At 40.4% G+C, this 19,396-nt stretch overlaps 1 protein-coding gene across 6 annotated transcripts in view; it reads right to left on the bottom strand.

Moving 5' to 3' along the window:
• Positions 1-19,396, bottom strand: part of thsd7ba (thrombospondin, type I, domain containing 7Ba) — a 419,860-nt gene that overhangs the window by 276,241 nt on the left and 124,223 nt on the right. For 4 of the 6 annotated variants that reach the window (XM_079357145.1, XM_079357149.1, XM_079357150.1 and 1 more), the window contains exon 2: positions 17,597-17,892. The exons of 1 other annotated variant lie outside the window; for it this stretch is intronic. The gene's annotated coding sequence lies outside the window, so the exon portion shown is untranslated. Of the gene's footprint in view, positions 1-7,091; positions 7,101-17,596; positions 17,893-19,396 lie in introns of those variants that run through there. One more of the 6 variants, XM_079357147.1, reaches the window with a different exon arrangement.

The following is a 19,396-nucleotide window of genomic DNA, read 5'->3' as shown; positions in this document are numbered from 1 at the left end:
TGTTATGTAAAATACTCTTTAAAAAGCAAAGGAATCTCTCCTGAGCTGCAGATGTGAGTCCTTGCAGTTTCACATTAATGCTGAATGTATGTTTTGATTGTACACCAGAATTAAAAACAGAAGAAAGAGGTCCAGATTGAGTCTTGACGTTCTTTCTGGTCACACAAGTATAGTTTACCTGGAAATTTCTGCCTGGATTTTGGCAACATCAGCTTTCAGCCAACACAGTGGCAGAACGCATTTCGGATATGTCAAATAACATCGTTGACATCACGTAGGAGCTGAATGCACTGAACAAGAAGTTACCAGGTCAGGGCCAGCTGGTCAGTGCTGCATATGACAATTTCAGAGCATTCTCCACAAAACTTGTGTTATGGAAAGCCCAGCTTTCCCTGACAAACCTCTGCCATTTCCCAGCATGCACTTGTGGATTCAGGCACCACATTCAGTGGTGAGAAGTATGCTGACGCCATTGAAAAGCTACAGGAAGAATTTGAGCACAGGTTTGCAGATTTCAAGACACAGAGCCACTTTTCATATTTTGACCCCTTCTCCTTCAATGTGGAAGATTGCCCCCTGTGCTTCAGATGGAGCTAATTGACCTGCAGTGCAATTCTGAACTCAAAGCCAAGTTCAGAGAGGTGAGTGGAAAAACAGACAAGCTTGGATAATTTTTGAGACAGTTTATTTCCACCACTTTAAGGAACAAAGTGGTGTCTGAGCTGCCGAAAGAAAAGTTTTATTATTTCCACAGACTCACTGAAGAGGCCAATGGCAACAGCCCTGGCAGCAGCATATAAATAGACTAACCAATTCATATAAGCAAAAGCACCCTAAAATAAAAAGTCTTCAGCCTTCTCCGGGCAGTTAAGTGGTGATAGCGGTATGTCCAAGGGGGTGAGCAAGGCCGTGGTGTCCTCCGTCGAGCGAGGTGATCTCTGTGGATGTCCTTTCTTTAAAGGACGGAACGAGACGTAAGCTTTACAATCTCTCTCAGTGCCGTTTCAATACAGCAGAAATAAGATGCTCTGCGTGAAGATGCGTTCAAATGGATGATCTGAGCTGGGAATTCAGGATGTCGGTATGCTACAAGGCCTTGGGTTAGCTGCGCGCCAAAACTTTTAAACAAAGAGAAGCGTGCTATGAAACAGGATGCAGAGGAGTATCTCCGGACGTCTCCAGACAACGCGTGAAAGAGAGTGAAACAATGGGAGACAACCGGTTTTATCCATCCCAAACTTCACACCTATGTGATAGGTGTGGCAAAGCATTCGTGGAGTACCTGCAAGGCATGCTGGGATTAAGAGTCTTTTGTCATGGTTCTCCAAAGGGAGAACTTTGTCATCCTGACACCAACAAGGCCTATTGTCATCCTCCCTGTCGTCTCAAAAGTTCTAGAGAAGATAGTAGCTTAGCAATTAATGGAGCACTTAGAGTCTCCACAGCAGTGGTGTCCAAACTTTTTTTCTTGAGGGCCAAAATTGTCTCGTTAGAATCGCTCACGGGCCACAGGGTTTTTTTGTTTGTTTTTCTTAAATATTGGAAGGAACTTTTTGTATTTTGACCTCTTCAAAAAATAATGTAAATACACAAGAACTAACTGCAGTGGGAAACTGTTGTGTTCTAGTTTTTTGGAAAGAATAGTCAGGCTTTTATAGGTCTCCCTCGCTAACATGAAAAAGAAAAAAAAGAATGAAATATGCCATCTGATGAGGCCTGGGGCCAAAATCTTCTGATTCTTCGATTTGAAGTCAAGGGCCACAAAAAATCCACTCAAGGGCCACAAATGGCCCCCGGGCCGCACTTTGGACACCCCTGCTCCACAGAGTCAGCAAAAAGTTTTCTGCTTGAGAAGATCAAAGCCTCCATTTATAAAGTAAATAGTAGGGGCAGTGTTCTTGGATTTAAAAAAGCCATTTGACACTGTTAACCACAATGTCTTACTCAGCAAATTCAATTCAATTCAAAATGTCACCTGAAGCTCTGAAGTGGATCAAATCATACCTGGAGGGAAGACATCAATGTGTCATGGTCAATGGAGTGAAGCCCCATATGTGTCCAAACAACATGGGTGTACCACAAGGATCTGTGCTGGGACCATTGTTGTTCTCAATGTACATTAATGACCTGCCAAGCTGTTGTCCAGGTGTCAACTGCCAGATGTACGCAGATGACACGATCAGCCATGTGTCCACTAAAACACCTAGCCTGGCAGGCAAGCGTCTGACAAGAGGCTTTAGCAAATATCTCTGAATGGCTGAGTTATCTATCTAACTCTTAATGTAAAAAAAAAAAAAAAAAACCTGTTTCCACATGCTTCTCAATAAGTAACAGGCCAGTTCATGATGTGTTTGAGGTAAGGATCAAGAAGGAAGTCATTGAAGTAGTGAACGAAGTTAAGTACCTAGGCATCATTCTTGACAAGTATTTAAAATTTGACAGTCAGGTTAAGTACATCTGTAACAAGGAAAGACAAATCTTAACTGCTTTTGTTTTATTAGAAGGAACCTGTCACACCAAGCTACAAAATCTTATCATAACTATTTCTAACTCTCATTTATCATATTGCATCACATCTTGGTCACAAGCTTCATTATCCACTATCAAACCTATAGTCTCAATATACAAGTAGACAATAAAAATCATGGACACCAATAAAACCAATGAAATGGCATCACTAACGCATTTTAAGAAAACAACCTTTTCATTTTTGAAAATTGTATGAATTTTAGTACTCTTAGATTGTTTTTTTAAATGTCTAAATAATCATGTGCCAGCACTGGTCTCTAAACTGGCCATCAGAGCTCTCACAAAGCGATTACACGAGCCTCCACTAGTGGTGATTCTCTGTTACCAAGACGCAAACGGTCATTTCGTCAGTCGGCTCTTTTTGTAAAGTGGGCCAAACTTTGGAACTCTCTACCCACCAGCCTAAAATTAGAAAACAACAGTAAGGCTTTTAACAAAGGACTAAAACAATAGCTAATATCTAAACAACAGTGTTCACATGAATAACTTTTAACTGGTGACTGCTTAATCATGTTACTGTCTGCGCTTTAATTTGTGAACTAACATAAAATTGCTTGCATTTGCTTGATCTTCTGTTCTTTGTTTGTTTGTTTGTTGTGTTTTTGTTTTATTTGTCTCTCCTTTTGTTTTAGTTTAATTGTTTTATCCTTTCAACAGCTGCCTGTGGAAAAGTGTTGCGAATTAGGTGCTAAAACACTCAAGTCATTGCATCTGGTCTGTCCAATGTAATTTTTATGTCCACATTAAATAAACTTAAATAAAAGCCGGCCGTTGTTTCATACATGCACTATTACGGAATGACAGCCCTTTTAAAGATGACGGAGGCTCAGTTGTCCTTTGTGAGCGTTGCTGCTCCTTTTATTGAAAACAAAACAAACTATCCGCACTTGCGGTACATTTCAGCAGTGCTTGTCTTTTTTACCAGCGAAGAAGAAGCGTCACACACGACTTCACAATAAAAGACTTCCTGTCTAACAAATCCTGAGTGACAAGATATCAAAATAAAGTGCAATCCCATTACATTCAATTAAATCACCAACTGTAAATTATATCTCATAACAGTACAATGAAAATACGTCACAACATGCACATGTAGCGCAATTTAAACTATCACAAAAACCATAGCGCCACCAGTTTATATTAATATCTTTAAATATCTTTTTAATTTGAAAGTATCGATGTCTAAGATTAACTTTTACTCACTGAACTATATAAACAGTCGTCGAGTTGAGGGGGAGCGGGGGGGACGGCGCTCCCCTTAGAAAAAAAAAATCAATCTATATCGTCCCCCCTGTAAAAGTCTCATCCCCCATCTCCATTACTTTCATTTTACAGTACATGTTGTATGGAAAAATAAATCATAAATAGGCTTAGTTTATATAAAATAATTTCATCAACAGAAAATGTTAGGCATGTTGAGCGCAAAAACAGTCAAATAAAATTTGGGGATAGGGGCACGAAGAGATATTCACAGATTCAGCTTTCCCGGACCCATAAATCACCAGCGGAACATTGTTTTCCAGAACTGATACCTCTTTAGAATCACAGCAAGGTGGACTGCAAACTACAACCCGATTTTCCTCAAAAAGAGCCGACCTCCATGCTTGGGCAATTGTATTGGCCTCTATGCAGAGCCGACTGGGGCTTGAATACGCAGGGACCATCTGCAAATTGCAACACTAAAAAAAGATTTTAGATTTCAATATTAAAAATCGAAAGCTTCACACAGAAGCGTAGTAGTGTCACCAAAATCATTTTACACATATGTGATCTCTCGTTGTTTATACTACATTGATTAGTTTGGAAATATAATGCTTTTACATAATTTTGAGGATTTTTAAATGTAAATAATTTTCAATAACATCCCTTCTCTAAACTGCAGTGTAAAAAAAACCTATCATGAATAAATGTCTTCTACTACAGCACATGGCTTTGGGAAATGTGCCTTAAGGCCATTTTAGTAATTTCTATCATTAAATTACATAGTAAAATAAACAACTTTACTATAACATGCTGTAGTGTCATCAAACTCACAGTACACATTGATGAACTCCTCTTGATTATACTACAACACCTAGTTTGGTAAATTGTGCTTTCAAGTAATTTTACTTGTTTTTTTTATTAAATTGTTATAAAATAATCAATAACTGTACTGTTACATGATGTAGTGTCATCAAACTAGTACACTTAGATGAACTCCTCTCCAATTCCCACCTTCGCCTCTGCTTCTTTAGCCTACAGCGAGCCTAGGCCTACAGTAGACAGTGAATGTGTCTTATTCTATAGGCCTATTGGAGGTCTACATTCTGTCTTTCTGGACTGAACCTTAAGTGCTGTTGCTGCAATGTGGGCTGTTTTCTTTTACATTAAGGATAATTACTGTAGATAACCAAACATCATAAATGGAAAATAATTGTGTTGACCAACAGGTAAAATTCGTCCAGCACTATAGTCTACATTCTTTCATGTTCATACGCATTTCTATTGATGTTTACTTAGCCTACTGTCTAATATATCGTTAAGGAACCATACTTTGGCAAGCAAGATAATTTAACAAGGTTCTCTTCTATTTCCACCAGTTTATTGTCAAAATTGAATAAAAATAGAAAGGACTAATTTTGTTTGTTTGGTCTTTCATGTTAAATTGATCCAATATTTTGTTTTGTATAGGCCTAGTTTGCATCCAAAAAAACTTTTTCTGTACTACAATAATTTGCTACGGCTTCTTTTCGAGGTGCTGGCATCACCTTTGCCTCACAGATAGGCTTTATAAAGCCTCCATTTCAACAGGTTTGTTTAATTTTTACGAGCAACTCCCATACAATGTAAAGGTGAATGATCGGCACTTGCACCTTCTACAAACTGTTTTTTAATTGATTGAATGTGATTACAAAGTTTACATATGCTGATGTGAACACAGCACTAGCCCATATATCGCGAGCTGACACCTGTCACTCAGCAGGACGCCTGCTCCGGGTCTCTCCTCACACCACAACTTCACTTCTCTCCTGAGGCCGTTATTCCTCTAATCCTACCTGTTTCTGCTCTCTATCACATCTAACAGGTTCATAATAATAAGCCAGTGGACCATTATATGTAAAGGAATACATATTTTCTTCCTCTTTATTGACGGGAGTGACACTCGGAACCATGATTTTCAATGTTAAACAGACAGGGATTCAGTGGGACGCCCTTATGTTACGTCACAGCCGAATGCGGAAGTAAAGAGCAAAGACGTGCGAAAATGTACTAAAACGTCTCCAGGAGACCCTGTGGGTTATTAATTTCTGAATTTCTTTAAAAACAGTATTGTTAACGTAGTTTCCTATAATTAGTTAAGTTTTGTCTTTAACCTGCAATATGCTCTTTAAAGCTGTTTCTATGATGCGTCTGCTAAACCTTGTATTTTTTACACATGCTTTTCCATGATATGTGCAAAGTATGTATCATTGCCCTGGTGTTGACAATGACAGTTGATTAGGTTGTATATTTTATTTCTATATATTTTTTACCATTTGCTGAGGGTGTTTACATTACACACTGTTCTAGACTTGTGTGACACATTGCTGTAATATTTAGTTATTTTAGTTATTTTATATAATAGAAGTGTATAAGATGTTATGTTGCTTTCTCTCTCTACTACTCTGGTCAATCTCCCACGGCTACCTGCTGCACATCTGAGAGCAATCCACACTAAAGGAGGAGGAGGGGGATTTAGAGGAGCCAGTTAGGGAAGACTACCAGTCAATCACACAGTTCTGGCCAGAAAATGAGGAGCTCTTTGCTCTCATGTGATTTGAGTTCACCCCATGTTCAGCGCATGCCATTGGGAATCAATAAAGTAATATCTTATTTTAATCCCCTATTAAAGGAGCCCCGATACTACAATTCACCATGGCAACAGGTGACACAAAAAGAGATCATTATACGTTAACCATCTCCTATTCCCTATGGGTAATGTAGCCCCTTCATCTTGAGGCTGATCAACTAAAAGACATGCCAAGTTCGACAACATAGTTAGTTTTATACGCTACAGCCTAGCTAATATTAAAACAACCTAGATTTTTATTTCAACAAATGGTGAATTTTTGCTGACAGAATGAATGAAAGAATGAGTAAATAAAACTGAGTTTCTGACTCTGAAAGACGAAGGAGACGGGGAGAAACTGTGGGGTTTGTTGAAGAAAACCTGCTTCTGACTAGGTTAGGTTCACATACTCAGTTACTATAGTAACTGACGTTAACTTAACTTCTCCCTCTGGAACAGGCCTGAGTTACCCCTCTTTCTCGGATTTGAATGACCTCTCTGCTGAAACAGAAAACCCAGTTTCCCCTTATCTCAGTTTTAGCTTATTAACTTACAGGGTTAGTCTTACTTTTGGTTTTCTTGTTTTTCTGTAAGTTAGTTTTTCTTAAGTAATTTTTTGGGGGTAGTGCCAAGAGTGATGGCCCATTTCGAGGTTGGCTAGGAACCTTGCCATCTTTTTTTTTGTCATGATTTGGTCCTGTCATTATTAATGCTGGGCTCACACCAAAGGACTTTTAAAAGATTTTGACAAGACTCAGAAAGATTATCAGCTCACATCTAAAGACTTTGGTTAACATTTTTTAGTCTCAGACTAAAGATGTCATAAACACTGAATCTTATAGGGACACTATTTACAAAACTACAACAAGATTATTTTATCTTTTTACTCCCTGTGTGTGTGTGTTGGCATGAATAAGCTAATGAGAGGTTCTGGGGGTGTACATGGGGGAGTGTACGGCACTATGGTGTAGAGAGAGAGAGCGCAAAGAAAATGAGAGAAGGGGCTGAGGGGGTAGTGAGTGAGTGAGTGAAGGGGCTGAGGGGGTAGTGAGTGAGTGAAGGGGCTGAGGGGGTAGTGAGTGAGTGAAGGGGCTGACATCGAATAGACATGCCTGCTCTGAGCAGCCTTTTAATTCTTTACCTGCAATTCGGGGTCCTCCCTCTATGTTTTCTACCTGTTTGTGTAAAACGGGTAGAGGGAAAAAGAGAGATTTATAGGCTGTGTGTGACACAGTCCCCTGTGTGTTAAATATAAACTTTGGAGCATGTTTTGACCCTGACCCAGCCGAAAATAAATAAACCAAGCAGCTCATTCAATTGCCCATCAGGAATCGTTCTCCATCCGCAGCACAGAAAGCACAGCCAATCAGCTGGAGTGCAGCGACAAAGGAATTCCCACAGTAATAAAACAGATTCACTGTTAATACGATAAGATAATACGATGTATGTGGTCTGAAACTCCATGTACCCCTTATCAACACATAAACAAATGTGTATGGTTATTTTTCTTAACCGTCAAACAAAGTGTATTATTCTCAAAATAAACCGGATGCGTTAATGTTGTATTGGTGTCTGACTTCCCATCCCGCAACCCAAAAACTTGCAATGAATGTTGCGATGTTGCAATTAAATTGTGGCAGGAAGCAAAAATTGCATAATAGTAATAATAATAATAGCGATTCTTTTTTCATATACAATAAAAGTAAAAATGCTAAAATAAAAAAAAAAGCAAAAAAATGTAGCAGGTAACAGGAAGTAACAATATAAAGAATAATATAGCATAAATAATAGAACACTCTTCTGTTGGAAAGAATATACAAAAAATATGCATGGAATAAGCAAAATATACAAAAAAAGGCAATGATTATTGTTGCGATTATTGCACTTGGTTGAGATTATTATTGCACATACAAGTAAAAGTGTCCATGTGTTATTGCACAGTGAGGGTAGAAGGAAAGAAAGAAAGAAAGACGCTCCAACTCCTACCCCTCTGTCCCGTGTGCTCTAGTCCTCCTCCCCCCAAGTGAGGAGTTATGGCATGATGGACAAAGGAGTTTTTGAGTCTGTTGGTTCTGCACTTGGGAAGGAGCAGTCTCTCACTGAAACGGCTCCTCTGGTTGCTGATGACAGTGTGCAGAGGGTGGCTGGCATTGTCCATAATATCCAGCAGTTTGTTCAGTGTCCTCTTCTCTGCCACCGTCACCAGAGAGTCCAGCTTCACGCCGACCACAGAGCCGGCCCACATGATCAGTTTGTCCTGTCTGGATGTGTGCTGTTTGGATATGCTGCCCCCCCAGCATACCACGGTGTAAAAAAGCACGCTGGAAACCACGGACTGGTAAAACATCCCCAGCAACTTGCTGCAGATGTTAAAGGACCGCAGTCTCCTTAGGAAGTACATCCTGCTTTGTGTCTTCCCGTACAGGTGGTTAGTGTGTGTTGTCCAGTCCAGTTTATTGTCTAGACACAGCCCGAGGTATTTGTAGGAGTCCACAGCCTCCACTTCAGCTCCCTCTAACAGAAGAGGTTGCATCCTCCGTCTGGGCCTCCCAAAGTCAATGACCAGCTCCTTGGTCTTAGAGGTGTTGAGCTGTAGCTGGTTCGTGTGGCACCATGCAGCAAAGTCCCCCACCAGTGTCAGGTACTCCTCCTCCCTGCCATCCCTGATACACCCGACAATGGCTGTGTCGTCAGCGTACTTCTGTATGTGACACAGCTCAGAGTTGTAGCAGAAGTCCGAGGTGTACAGGGTGAAGAGAACAGGGGCCAGCACTGTGCCCTGGGGGGCTCCAGTGCTGCTGACCACAGTGTCAGACGTGATGTCCATCAGCCTGACGTACTGAGGCCTGCCCGTGAGGTAGTCAGAGATCCAGTTCACTAGGTGGGGGTCCACTCCCATCCCGCTCAGTTTGTCCCGGAGCAGGGGGGGGCTCAGGGGATAGTGTTGAAAGCACTGGAGAAGTCCAAGAAGAGGATCCTCACAGTGCCGCTTCCCTTATCCAGATGGGAGTGGGCTCGATGTAGCAGGTACAGGCATCCTCCACACCAACACCTGCACTGCAGGCAGTCCTGGGCGTGTTGTACCTGGGGTCTGAGTAGGCTGAGGAAGAGTCGCTCCAGCGTCTTCATTAGGTGTGAAGTGAGTGCCACCGGTCGGAAGTCATTCAGCTCACTGGGCCGGTTCTTCTTTGGAACCGGAACGATGCATGATGTCTTCCATAGGGTGGGCACTCTCCCTAGCTGCTGGCTAAGGTTGAAGAGCCGTTGTAGTGGTTCCCCCAGTTCAGCAGTGCAGGTCTTCAATAGCCTTGGACACACTTTGTCCGGACCTGCCGCTTTCCTGGGTTGGAGCTTCCTCAGCTGTCCTTTGACCTGGTCTGTGGTAAGATGGGGCGGAGATTGTGTTGAGGAGGGGGGTGTTGTGGTTTCCGGGGGGAGGTGTGCAGAGGGAAGGAGGAGAGATGGCTGCGGTGAGGGTGGGAGAGGGGGGGGGGCAGGGACTGGTCAAACCGGTTGAAAAAGTCGTTCAGTTTGTTTGCCCTCTCCATTGTTCCCCCTGCGGCCCTGGTCTTTGTGTTGTGACCTGTGATGGTCCTCACACCTTCCCAGACCTCCCTAATGTTGTTTTCCCTCAGCTTTTGTTCCACCTTTCTCCTGTAGGTGTCCTTTGCTTCCCTCACACAGCGCTTGACCTCCTGCTGTGCTGCCTTCATGGCCTCCCTGTCTCTGCTCCTGAAGGCAGCCTTCTTTTTGTTAAGGACAGCCTTAACTTCCCACATTACCCATGGCTTGTTATTAGGGAAACAGCGGACAGTCTTAACAGGGGCAACCACGTCGACGCAGAAGTTCAAGTAGTCCGTCACACAGTGTGTCATCCCCTCTATATCCTCACCATGCGGATCCATCAGCACCTCCCAGGCTCCCAGTCTCTGAGGGCACTTTCCATCTCTGGGGACCACCTCCTGATGGATCGGGTTTTAACCGGCAGCTTTTGGACCAGCAGGGATGAAATGGCCAATCTGGTATAATGGTGTGATGACGACCCCACCACACAGCTCATCAAGAAGGCACAACACTGTACCTTCAGAGGCTGAAGAAGTTAGGTATGTCCCCTAAGATTCACAGTAACTTCTACAGCTGCGTCATTGTAGAGGTCAGCACTTTGTTTCTAAGGCTCTTTAACTGTTTACAGGTCTCTTTTAACCAACACATGTTTTTCTCTCCTCACAGGTTACACATTATGCTATATAAGTTTTAAGTCTAATGCTAATGCTAACTGCACAGGTTTAACCTGTAATTATGTTTATTCTTAGTCACATAGGGGTTGCTAAATCTTGTTTGGGGGATTTTGTATACAGAGGGGAGGGGGGACAGCGGGTGTGTATTGTAACTAATGTCTTGTGTCCTGCCTGTCTGTATACTGCTACTGGATGCCTTGAATTTCCCTCGGGATCAATAAAGTATCTATCTATCTATCTATCTATCTATCTATCTATCTATCTATCTATCTATCTATCTATTGAGACGTGTGGTACGGCAGCACCCTATGGACTGCAGAGGCTTGCAGAAAGTGGCAAAGATTGCTGAGAGGATCAGTAAGACTCCACTGCCCTCTATGCAGAGCATCTATTTCATTGTTGACATAGATTGTGGATGGCAAAGTATTTTTTTTATTGTACAGGTTAAACATGTTTCTGTTGGGAATATTTTAGTGTTAAATGATTATTATAACACCTTGTAAGAAAAGGGGCACCGCAAGTTATTAATTATGAATTAAATCAACCTCATATCTGAATCATGAATACTGGATCAATCTATTACCTGAAATCACACAGATAACCTTCTTAATTTTATGTGCCGAATTTAATAAAAGAAAAAGTGAACAATAACAGAATAATGACATGAATAAAATGCGTTATGAATGTGAAATTTAAAATACAATGACTGATATATTTGATCGAGGTGAACACCAGAAATGATAAATGTTATTTCAACTGGTTGAGCATGGTATTGTGGTCTAACGTTCGTCTGATAAAAATTTTGTTCCGGACAAAAAGTGGGTGAACGGATGAAAAAGGTTTAGATTAAGGGAGAGGATAAACATAATTCTGGGAGTTAAAGGACACTATATGACACGACCCTCTGCGCGTAATACCAGCTGTTGAATGGTCTTACTTTGATGTAGAATCAAGAGAGTCTGCCTTGAGGTCCCGGAGATTTCTGCGGTCCAGAACTGCCTTGACAATTCAGGTCAGATTCAGTTTTATTCTACGGGTCATTAAGGTCCCAACGTGCTCCAGAACTCGAAGCTTCCTCTAAAAATATTTGTGGTGATGAACGATCGTTAACTTTTTACTAACTGGAATGGCCAATTCAGCTAGTTTAAGTAACAAGATTGTTTAAGAGTCAATGAAAAATTACAAAAGGAGTGGCTCCAAAAATGGTGAAAAACGAATTAATTAAAATTGCGCGTCCAGTGACGTGCTGTCAGGGGAGACAAGGGAGGTGGTGCCTTCCCTTGCTACCAGTGGGGGTATAAAAGGCTTAACCATGAGATGTTCAAAAACAAAGTAATAAAATAAAATAAGTTATATTTCTCTTTTGGTCTATGCTTTCTATGTGATTTTGGTGTGGTTCCTGTATATTTTGATCATTTTCATGGTCAAAATTGCGGAATTCCGCGTTTCCTGATCAAAGGATTAGGGTTAACCCTAACCCTAGCCTCCACGGCTACTAACAGTGTATTGAGCGTTTGCGTGCGAGGCGGCACGTGCTTGTTGCCACGGAGAAAAGGCAGGCAGCAAGTACCTCTGTCTCAAGGTAGGGGGCGTGCATCACAGAGCGTGAGGCTAATAAGGCCAAGAGTTTATGCTTGGTTACTGTTACAAATTTCCTATGTTTTCTTTGCCTTTTCGTTTCTTTGCCATTTGTGTTCAGGCACTTTTATGGCCAGCTCAGAGGACTCAACATATAAGTTGTTTCTGTTCAGGCACTCTTGTGGACAGCTATGGGTTCCTAAGTGTTGACGTGTACAGGAGTGCGGCAGCCTCTGTGTTGTGCAAAAGCATCTTCAAGTTAAATGTATGATGCGTTCATGAAGAAGTAATTTAGCTCACTGTGAACATGTTTAAATGATTGTTTATTCAGTATTAGCATTGTGCTTAGTGCATATTTCATCATTTCACATACTTAAGTTAAGCTAGCACTAATGCTAATTGGTGCTAATGCTAATTCCCGCTAATGCTAACTCGTGACTAGCAGGTCACGTGATTCAGTGTTTGCATTCTCTTGTTATTCCCAGAATACCATCATATCATCTCAATGGAGCTGGAAAGTTGCCTAAAAGGACTGAACGGTGTATCCTCGTTTTCGCTCTGACCGGAGCAACTGTGCGGATGAAGTGTTCCAGAACATCATAATACAGTCTTTAATGCACGGGAGAAGCAATAATCTCCAATAGTTACTCTTCTGTTATTCATAATCAAGTTCACTCCAGAAGTCTGAGTTTGTTTGTTTTCAAATTTTGTCTGATTGCAAAAATGAAAGGAAGATTTTAGATCAAGACTAAAGTTCTTTCAAAACTGGACTTTCAGTCAAAACGTGAACTGATATATAATGGAAGCCCAATGCCGGAGCTAAAAGGTTTGCTTCATACAACGGGACGTAAAATAACTAAATTTCATCCCTGGCAGTAATCTCTATTGAGAAGGAGGACTTTTACAACAAAGTCACGGATATTTTTGGGCTTTGTTGGACTTCATTTACAAGTAAAGGTAAGACCACGAATACACTGCAGTTTTATTTTCATTGTGTATGAATTGTGGAATTGCAATGGCAAAAAACAAACTAATAAAAAAAAAAGAACAGCACAAATGCGCTCTTTCTCTGAGGCGTTATGAATATAATGTTCTTCGTGTAATAATGTTGATATGAGATATAAAACACAACCAGTCGTCAATGTGCAAGCTCCTTGAATGGTGAATTTAAGCTACTCTATTTATGGGTTCATATTAGTGCTGTAAGGTGATTAAAAAAAAAAAGTAATCTAATTAATTACAGGAATTGTAATTCATTGATCTAATTAATGTCATATCTGCTTGAGGTCCCCAAATAAAGAATTCAAATTTCATGACATTACAAAATTGTAGTGCACAGCTAATAAAATGAATACAATAAGAAGAGATTTGAAATCCACATTATTATTAGTGATTGAATAAAAACTTTTATTGAAAAGAAGTTCTTTTCATCATGACATTTCAATTCATATGCCCTTTATCTTATGATTATGACTCCTGTTATTAAAATTGTCCAATTCTTATGAATTCTACGTTTTTATTGCGTAATCACGATTCACTATCTCACAGCCTAATTCTGATGATTTTTTGATATAAAACGTTTTTTGTTGTTTGTATTTTTTTTTTTTTTTAAATGAATCAACAAGTCCTTGTCTCGTTTCTTTCCTCAAATCTTTCATCGGGGAAATGTAGAACCTGGGTCTTTGCAGACACAGTGACCTGGTTTCCCAGTTTGGGTTCTGGTCCTGGCTTCTGTCCGTCGTCTTGCGCGCTGTCTCCACCCTCTTGACTTTATAAATGAACCGAGCTACGTCCTCCAGCGGAGTTTGCGCTGCTCGCAAGCTGCTGAATGGACGCAACATTTTCACCTCAGTCCTGCTTTGTTTGATTTGGCTAGCAAGGCATGTTTGAAGTGATGTGCCACTGACAAGTACAGGTCTTTCAATGGGCCAAGTTTGAAATGCGCATTTCTTACAGTCTACAGTTTCTGGGTAAAATTTACATTAAATTTTTTATTCAAGTGTGCTATAATTAATCTTGCGTCATTTTTTATAAGTAGTTAATTTGTGATGTAATTAATTAATCTAATTACCACGTTAACGTGACGGCTCTAGTTCATATATTTGTAAATCTGACTCTAAAGAAGTCAGTGCCTCACCAGCCACGAACCTCACTGCACGCGTCGTGCCAGACTGTGATGGACTCGATGATGGCAATGTGAAGTGCACCATTATCGTCTTTGGCAGGTTGAACTTCTTCAGCTCCCACTTGAGTTCCTGGGCAAGAGGTCCCCAGCAAGCGGAAAGACTCCACAGTAGACACTGTGGATGCTTCACCTGCTGTCTCCTGACAATCAGGAAGTCCATGATCAACCTGCAGGTGGAGTCAGGCACATTCAGTTGAGAGAGCTTGTCCTGGAGCAGGGCCAGATTATTGTAATGAAGGCAGAGCTAAAGTCCACAAACAGGATCCTGACGTAGGTTCCTGCTCAGTCCAGATGCTTGAGGATAGAGTGGAGGGCCAGGTTGACAACATTGTCAACAGACCTGTTGGCTCTGTAGGCGAACTGGAGGGGGTCTGTGATGTCTTTGAGGTGGGAAAGCACAAGACGCTCAAAAGACTTCATCATGACAGAGGTCAGGGGATGCGTTTGAAGTCATTAAGTCCTGTGGTCCTTGTTTTTTTGTGGGACAGGGATGATGGTGGAGGACTTGAAGCAGTTGTGCACCGTCAGCTGTTCAGCAAAAAATGAGCTTTATCCTTCTTTTATTGAGCCTTTGTCTCCTCCTATAACTGCAGCCTGTTGTGTGTAAAACTGGGCTCCTGGATTAGCATTTTCCTTTCAAATTCAGAAACCTTCACAATCAATACAGTTTTCCCAGGCTTGGAAAATCACTACGTGATTTGTAGTACAGGATTTTCTCCTCCCAGTATTTTGCACACTGGGGCATACATGTTGTTTTGCTTATATGAAAGACCAAATCCTCACGGCACACTGTTGGTAGATCTGATAGCACACGTAAGACACGCAAACCTTTATTAAATCAGGCCCATATGACAGCAAACAAAATGGAAATTACATTTTATTTAGTTCGTATTTTTATTGTCGTTTTGAATTAAAAGGACATTTTGTTATTAATATTAAAAGTGGTCTGACCCACCTCAATAAATGGCCCTTTGAGTCATTAAAAAAAAACATTTTTTGTGGCCCTTTAAGATTTGCATTTGAGTACCCCTGCCTTAAAGCATCCCATCAGGATCTCTCTACATATAGGATGCTGATTGCATCCGGCTTACATTGTCAGTTACGTAATACATCATTTGCAGTTAATAACAGCTACCCTGCTAATGAATAAAAAGAGATAAACTTGATGCATTAAACAAAACAAATGATGAAAGACATCCAGCAATTCATTTACTTTGTCATTGGCATGTGGCTGTTAAAAAACGCAATCAAGCTTTGTTTCAGAGAAGGCTGTGTGCCGCGAGAAGAAATACAGCCGAATAATTGATTGAATTCTTTCGACCAATCAACGGACTGCAGTGTTTAGCTCCACCTTTTTGGGTCAGATCGATATTCTTCGCACCCCAACAGAAGGGTACCAAAAAGTAGGACGCTTTGGATTGAAAATTTGGGGATCTTTCCCGGCTTTAATCTATAGAAACACCGCAAAATGTGTCCCATACTGAGAAGAACTGAATTGAACAACTTAAACACTATAACATCAACGAGAACACTCAAACAGGCAGGTTCACTATTGGTACCCCATTCTCTTCCCAGATAACAGTAGGGTCACTCTGAGCACATGTGAGTGGTTTTAAAGAATCTTGAGAGACCACGGTATTGGGTGCCCCAATACACCCACTGTTCCACTGTTTCACAATATCCATACTTTACACAAGCAAGCAGATGTAGTAAAAGCTCTAGTGTTCATCCAAGAATGTATGTTATTTAATTCTACTTATATATATATATATTTAGCTAGATATAACACCCTTTCTAAGTATCAGTTAATGTTTACAGTTAGGATGAGAGTAAACTTTAACTTACTTTAGACTTTAGACTTTTTATTTTATTGTCCCCGAGGGGAAATTCTTTTCCACAGTGTACAGTTTTAAGGGCAGCGCGCCGACAGAGGGTGAACACAGGCACAGGGAGATACATGTGAGACAACAGGACATACATGTGGGGCAACAGGACAGACAGCTTCACTTTTATTGAATTTTATATTTTATACTGTCTTATACTACGGTTTCTTATTTCATGTTTTGATTAAAAACATCTTTTATTTTGAATGAATTGCAGAACGAATTACAGAACATATAGCCTAAAAAGGTTTTAATTGGATGATTATTTTAATAGATGAACACAATGATGTGCCTATAGCTTGAAAGGGCCCACTATAGGTCCCGCCCCCTCTGCAATGAGCAGTAGGCTCTGTCTGGTTGCCGTCTCTCAACCTGAAAGTTGAGGGTTCGATTCCCTAGTTCCTGCAGCACCATGTCTGATGTGTTCTTAGGTAAGACACCCAACCCAGGAATGCTCCCGCCTCTTTGTCGGCTGTGTATGAATGCATATGAATCCAATTAATGACTTCTGATGGTCTGATTACATAGCAACCACTACCACAAGTGTGTGAATGGGTAGACCTGGCACGTGGTGTAAAAGCACTTAGTCTGAATACGAGAAAAGCGCTAAACAAGCTCAAGTCCATTTAACATTTAATTTATGTCTGACTAATGAATGTTAAGGCAAATGCCAAAAGCTATGCCAATGTCTGATTGTTGTATTTTTACCCTCCCTTTTAATAGTAAAACCAGTTTTGTCCAGACCAGTTCTGTCCATTTTTCATAGATGCCAACAATTTACCAAAATTTCCATGTAAAAATGAAGCCGTCCAGCTGATGCACCTTTCAAATTCTCTGACTACATTTCTGACCAATTAAAAGTTGTTTTCTTTGAATGCATTTAATATATGCAGGTAAAAAAACTATTTTTGTTTCCATTTTTGGGGAGCATGTTGTTGTGTTTGAATGGTTTGGGATATATTAAAACATAAATCCATCTCCATCCAATATGTTCCCATTTGCATTGATGATATTGAAATATTAAGAAATACAATTATAAAGGATTTTTGTATCATCATATCCCAAAAAAGCTACATTTCTAATGAAGAGGGATTTGTAAAAAAACTGCTATCAACACCAACCTTTCTATACAAAATATTTAATTATGAGAGGTTTTTACACTTCCTGACCGCAATCAATCTCTTTCGCACAGGTAAAATCACTGTCAAAAATAAAACGTGTATCAATGCATGACATTTTCTTTAAATTGTAATAAAACAGGTCACCTGACTCAATACATGTCAAGCTAGATATTTATAGACAAAACCGCAAGAGCCAGCATGTCGGTAAATATTGTATATTGTATATGTATCACGTAATAGAATATAGACTTTACCTCAGAAAGATTATCATCAGGCATGCCTTTTGGTGTTCTCGTTGATACAGTGGCAGATCCTTTTTACAAGTCCTTCAAAGGAGGAAAGGAGCAGGATAGGAGGCATCGTTAGACATTCAATCTGGCAGGGATGCTGAATTAGCTGGGCCAGGCATTCCCCCTGAAGAATCATGTAGTGGTTTGGTCCTGTGTGAAGCAATTTGTAGAGGACTGGTACTGTGTTGCCGCTTCAAACGGTTTAGAGGTATTATCTTCTGGCAATTGACATCTCAAGTACACACCCACTGATATTCCAACTAGGGTAAGAGGAAAAAGGAAGGAAGAAGAAGTAAAAATATTAACATCCAATAAACCATGCCACTTGATAGGCGACTACTAAATTCTTGTGAAAGCACACTATGCATGTTTATGGTATTTTGCATGACGTGGACATGTCTGCAAACAGCAAAAAAAGAAAAAATAACTTCTGTTTGATTGTAAGATAGGAAATAAAAAAGTGAAATGTTTGACTCCTGTCATAACGGAACAATAACAGAAACTTTTTTAAATTAATTGTATCATTTGGATGACTTAACATGTACTGGTGAGAAGTTAAAAGTTGAACGTAAACAAAAATGTATTTCAATTAGAGGATGTACTTGCAGAACATATAGCCTAAAAAGGTTTTAATTGGATGATCATTTTAATAGATGAACACAATGAGTCAACAGACTTAAATGTAAATACTTGCTGTCAATCATGTTTCTTTGATCATGGGAAGGTCCAAAACATGATCAATTCAGCGTGCATGCAGGATTTTAATTGTTCAGAAAGAAACTGTTGAGATTATAACTGTGTTCATACAGTATAGGCTTAGAATCGTCAAGTCTGTGCCTGATGAGGGATACAGGATATCCTGAAAAATGAAAAGTTTTGTAAAGTAACTGCCAAAAATGTGGGTAAAGTCAAATCAAGATCAACGATTATCTAGACCTTGATTGATACAGAGAGTAACTATTCTGCAACAACCTTAAGGGAAGAGATCAGCAGTCTTTCTCTTTTAGAGGGCGGCTGTGTTTCAGTTGGAAAAGTCATGGAGTGAGTGTGGACCCACTGTTGTCTTAAGGGGCCCACTTTTGAAGCATTTTGGGCATGAAATGTTTTTATTTAGTTGAATCTCTCTAATAAACTTTGTTTGACATGGACCGAGTCTCTGGCCTTCTGTTTGTGGCGGCGGGTGTTATTGAACTGCAGGCCATTGCTAGCACACTTATAGTTTGTTGTTGTTTGTGGGTTGGTTATGTGTGGTTATATTGTATAGCCTATTTGGCTGTGTGGCAATATGGGCATCCTACATCACTCAGTGTCAAACACTGAGTCATGTTGCCAGTTGCCGTCTATATTCGGTTCCCACCCAGCTAGTTAAGTTTACCTTAGGGCCTACTTGTTTAATAGCGAAGATTTGGTTAAATATGTGCATAGACATATCAGCACTTGTTTTGTTTAAATAGCAATAATAATAATTAGCAGGTCACTGTTGAAAGGTAAATCCATGTACAAAACTTCATAGGCTACAACATTTGCCTATAGCTTGAAAGGGCCCACTACAGGCCCTGCCCCCTCTACAATGAGCAGTAGGCTCTGTCTGGTTGTCGTCTCTCAACCTGAAAGTTGAGGGTTCGATTCCCCAGTTCCTGCAGCAACATGTCTCATATGTTCTTAGGGAAGACACCTAACCCTACATCCAGGATTTTAATTGTTCAGAAAGAAACTGTTGAGATTACAACTGTATTCAAACAGCAAAGGCTTGGACTCCTCAAG

This window comes from Symphodus melops, assembly GCF_947650265.1.
Source record: "Symphodus melops genome assembly, chromosome: 12".
Lineage (NCBI taxonomy): Eukaryota > Metazoa > Chordata > Actinopteri > Labriformes > Labridae > Symphodus > Symphodus melops.
Note: the sequence above shows the minus strand (reverse complement) of the source record. Positions and strands in the feature narration are given on the sequence as shown.